We start from the raw sequence: 5,505 nt of genomic DNA, 5'->3' as shown, positions 1-5,505 counted from the left end.
ATAATTAGTTATGAATACCAACTTTAATTTATTTTTCCAGTACATAATACTTAATTTAAATAAATGAATAAGAAAAAATATATTAAAAAATATATATATAAATAAATAAAAAATAATAATAAAAATTAAATAACAATTGAAAATAAAAATGAACATAAAATTTAAAATATAAATAAAAATAAAAAAGATAAAATTAAAAATAAAAATAAAAAAAATAAAAATAAATATAAATATTAAAATAAAAATAAATAAAAATAAAATTAAAAATAAAAAATAAATAAAAATAATAATAAAAATAAAATAAATCAGTCTAAATACTAGAAAATATATATTTCATAAAAAATATATAAATATATATTTTGTTTTTTACATCATCTTCTTTACCACAATATTCTTTTAGTTTTAATTTTTAATTTATTATATGTACCCTATAACCATAAGGATAGGAAAAAAAACAAAAAACAAAATGTAAATCCTTAAAAATAAAAATAAAATTAAAATATCCCCTAATCATGAAAACAGCATTCCGGATATTACTACCTATAGTCTACCAGTTTGACAAGAAGCACTTTATATCTATATCTGCGTTTAACCCATTAGGATTCAATGTCCCCATCTGATATATCCATTTCGTTTCGTTATGAGAAACACTTTTTACCATATTACCCCCTCTCCAAGGAATCTCTACTCTATCTATCCCACAAAAGTTTAACAATGCCGGATCCCTACTATGGTGTGTTCTAAAATGATACAACAAACTATGATGTTTAAATCCCTTCTTAATGTTTCTAATATGTTCTCCCAACCTAACAGAGAGTTTTCTTGTTGTTCTCCCTATATACTGGAGTTTGCAAGAGCACTCCAGCAAATAGGTGACATACGTACTATCACATGATATAAATGTATTAATTTTATAGGATGCACCATTATAACAGGATTGAAAATCCTCATAGTATCTTTTATTATCTCCCTTAAGAGATTTACAAGCTATACACCTCCTACATTTGAAAAAACCTACCCTATCAAGAAAAGTTGCCACTTTCCTAGGTACATCTGTAACATTTTTCACAAGCCGTGTTCTTAAAGTCGGTGGCTTTCTATAAATAAATATCGGCTTCACAGGTAGCACTTTTCCCAGGGTTTCATCCCTTTTTAAAATTGTCCAATATTTTTTAATGATGTCCTCAACCAATTTGTAGTGCTTTGAATACCCCGTAATAAAAGCCAGATCACCTAGCTTTTTCACATTGTCTTTTTTCTTTAAGAGATCTTCTCTATTCATATTTTTAACCTGCTCCAGTGAAACAGCCAGATTTTCTTCTCCATACCCCTTTTCCCTAAATCTTTGCAACAACAACTCAGATTGTTCCAAAAAAATATATTCATCATCACAGTTACATATTATTCTAATCAACTGACTCTTCGGGATGGATCTCAGCCAGTTTCTATGATGACAACTATAATTTGGAATGTACCCATTCCTGTCAACTTGTTTGAAATGTGTTTTAGTACAAAACCTATCAACTTCCTTATATATTGTCAAATCCAAAAAATCCACTGTTTCTTCACTAATATTCTTAGTAAATGATATATTAGTAAGACAAAATTTCTTGAAAAATAGATTGTTTTTTTTTGTTAAATTAAGATATCATTTAGTTTAACAAAAAAATATCTGACCTCCTCCTCCCCTAATAGCCAGGCTATCACGTTCTTTTCTTGCAAGATGTTAAAGTGACACTCCAGTGTGCATAGAACAGGCGTATGATCACAACTAGTGTGCTCATTTCAAACAAACAAGTGGGGGGGGAAGCATAAGTGTGGGAGCTCATGAAGGATGTTACCAGGAAGGAGAAAAACACAGTAATAAATTGTTTAATGAAAAATAGTTTATTACAGGGCCATTAATTAGTGGATGTGTACAATTATAAACAACAAATTCTCACACAGTCACAAATGCTACTAAAAATATTCCCTTCTTGTGTCAAATACAAAACTATATATCAGAAAGCAGTTCACACTAACACATACTCATGACATGTACGTGCATTTTAATACATAAAACACACAGTGCAGCGTTCTCTTTTAGTATGTGAGAGCAAATTATGTTATAAAACAGTGAACATATGTGAAAAAAAGTATAAAGTTTTTCTTCAACTTGAAACAAACTTCACAATTTCATATCTTCATGCAATATAAATCCTCCACCACGAATGCCAGATGTGCCCTCACCAGGGGTTTTCAACCTCACATATAGTTTGTTCAAAAACCGCTTGTGTTCCTTTAGGTGGACATAAATGGTCAGATGTATCCTGAAAATGGAATCTTCCTCCAAAGATTAAAGGGATCGGTGATCTTTCCTCTTCCATTCAGCATACATGTCAAAAAACGAGTAAAACACAATAGTGCTTTAAGCTTTAAAACACATTACTTTATTAAAAGCATAAAAACTGGCTAGTCACATGGTACAGGTACTAGATCGCACCAGATATATGTGCATTTAAAACCTGCAATACTCTTGTATGAGCAATCAAAGGAAACTCCACTCCTCAAATGTAACAATGTGGTTGTAAGGACGAGTTTCCTTTGTTATGCTTTTAATAAAGTAATGTGTTTTAAAGGATAAAGCACTATTGTGTTTTACTTGTTTTTTTATCATGTATGCTGAATGGAAGAGGAAAGATTAAAGGGATCGGTGATCTTTGGAGGAAGATTCCATTTTCAGGATACATCTGACCATTTATGTCCACCTCAAGGGACACATGCGTTTTTTGACCAAACTATATGTGAGGTGAAAAACCCTGTTGAGGGAACATCTGGCGTTTGTGGTGGAGGATTGATATTGCATGAAGATATGAAATTGTGAAGTTTGTTTCAAGTTGAAGAAAAACATTATACTTGGAGACTTTTTTTCACATAGGTTCACTTTTTCTTTTTTCACATATGTTCACTGTATTATAACATAATTTGTTTGCTATCACATACTAAAAGCGCAGCACTGTATGTTTTATGAACTAGAGGATGTGTATTGGATTTTTTCTGAATGATAAGGATATTGTTTAGTGTCACAAAAAAATCCGGCCTCCTCCTTCCCCTTACAGCCGACCAATCCTCTCCTTTTTAGTAAGATGTTAAAGAAGTGACACTAAACTCTGGTTGAAAAAATATATCCAACTCAATTATGTGTTCTTAAGCCAAAAAAAGCCATTAGTGCTCTCAGACCCTCCAAATCTCCATTTTTACTTTTTTTAATTTGTGATCCAACTTCCTGATATGGGCCCTGGGCGATGGGTGATGGGGCGTGCAGTGTGTATAGAGCAGTGTACATGGCTACAACTAATATTCACTGCTGTTTTCAAACAAAGAGAAGTGGTGAAAAGGAGAGGTTTGGGAGTTAATGTAGGATGTCACAAGGAGTTTCATTTTCAAATAGAAGTTGGAGGGAAGGTGTGGAATCTCATGGAGGATGTTACAAGGAACTAGAAAAACACAGTAAGAAATGATTTCCTGAAAAATAGATTACAGGGACAGTAACTAGCTGATGTGTTTTGGTTTTTTTTTCTGAATAATAGGGATATTGTTTAGTGTCACAAACATAAAAAAAAATCTGGCCTCCTCCACCCCTATAGCCAGCCAATCCTCTCCTTTTTTGTAAGATGTTAAAGTTAAGATGTTCTAAAAAAAATCTATACAATAACCCAAAAAAGTAACTTTTTCTGCTCCAGATCTCCATTTTTTGTAATCCAACTGCCAGCTGTGGGTGACAGGTGGTGGGTTTCGCAGTTTGTATACATAAAATATAATATTATATATATAATTTTTTTTTTAAATAGAAATGAGCAGAAAAGGAGAGGTTCAAGGGTTAAAGAGGATGTTACATGAAGTCAGAAACACACCATAATATCTTACATTAACTTACCACTATTTTATCTATGTTTAAAAACTAAAATCTAATTTGTTTTTTTTTTGTAATTTTTAAAAAAAATTTTGTAATTTTTAAAAAAAAAATTTTTTCCAAACAAAGTGAGGAGAAAAGGACAGATTCAGGAGACAGGGAAGATGTCAGAATCAGAAACACACAGTCTAGAGAGAGCTATGGCTAAAAAATGGACTTTTTTTTCCCCTTTAAGCCAGTAATTAGGGGGAGGTAAGAAAGATGGGCTGTAAACATAAAAAACCCATACTTGCCTGATGTTACTTACCTCATTCGGTCCTTACCTGATGTTACTTACCTCATTCGGCCCTGGGTCTTTTGGCTCCTTGAGGCTTGCTGTACGCTGCCTTTCTTTTGGGCTCTTTGGAGTTCAGGGCATCCAGGAGACCTTCAGCTACCAGCTCTTTGTATTTAGCCCCTTTGCTTGCTCGGGAAGAGCATCGCTGGGTGCTGGTTGTAGGCTCCTGGGATGCCAAGCTGGTGGTGATGTCCCTCCTCTTCACCTTGAGGGCCTTTCCATCTTCAGCCCTCTTCCCAGATGTCTTTGGGAACCTCACTGGATAGTGGAAGATGGGAGCCATGGTGAAGCTAGTAGCCATGTCCAGAAGCTGTCCCAGGGCCTCAGTCTTCTCAGCCTTTCCTCCCTGCAGGTAAGTCACAGCGGCCATGATGTCCTCCTCTCTATCCTTCCCGGTGGAGTCCGATGATGCAAATCCCAGAAGCAGAAGAGGGTCTGCTGATCCCCAGTCGAAGTCTTTGGCCATCATGATAGCAGAAACACTGAAAACTTGCTGAAATCCACAGAAATCCACAGAGATCCTGGAGCTACAGGTGTCTGTGTCCTCTCAGCAGCACAGCTATCAACAGCCTGGTGCAGGTCTACAATTTTGTTTCTGGTGTCCTTCGACAGCTTTTTGGTCTTCACCATAGTGGAGTTTGGAGTGTGACTGTTTGAGGTTGTGGACAGGTGTCTTTTATACTGATAACAAGTTCAAACAGGTGCCATTGATATAGGTAATGAGTGCAGGACAGAGGAGCCTCTTAAAGAAGAAGGTACAGGTCTGTGAGAGACAGAAATCTTGCTTGGTTGTAGGTGACCAAATACTTATTTTCCACCATAATTTGCAAATAAATTCTTTCCAAATCAGCCAATGTGATTGGATTTTTTTTCTCATTTAGTCTCTCATAGTTGAGGTCTACCTATGATGCCAATTACAGGCCTCTTTCACCTTTTTAAGTGGGAGAACTTGCTCAATTGGTGGCTGACTAAATACTTTTTTCCCCCACTGTAATTTACAGCATTTTTTACACCGGCCTAAAATGTTTGCACAGCAGTGTGTGTAAATAAGTGTATGTGTACGTGTGTGTGTTTATAAAAATATATTTTAAAAAATTGTATTATCCCCGGAATAAAATTTGCAACAATGTTTTTAATGGTAGTTGGATGTTTTGGATATGTTCTATTGGTGTAAGACTTGTGAATGTTACCCCTCCCTATCCTAAAACAGGACATTCAGAATAAAGGCAGTCGGTTACTTTGGAATTGAATGCATGAATGGATTTCCTTCTCTGAA

This window comes from Staurois parvus, unplaced genomic scaffold (genome assembly GCF_062004578.1).
Source record: "Staurois parvus isolate SC_StPar_1 unplaced genomic scaffold, SC_StPar_1.0 ptg000102l, whole genome shotgun sequence".
NCBI classification, from domain to species: Eukaryota; Metazoa; Chordata; class Amphibia; order Anura; family Ranidae; genus Staurois; species Staurois parvus.
This window is presented reverse-complemented; position numbering follows the sequence as displayed.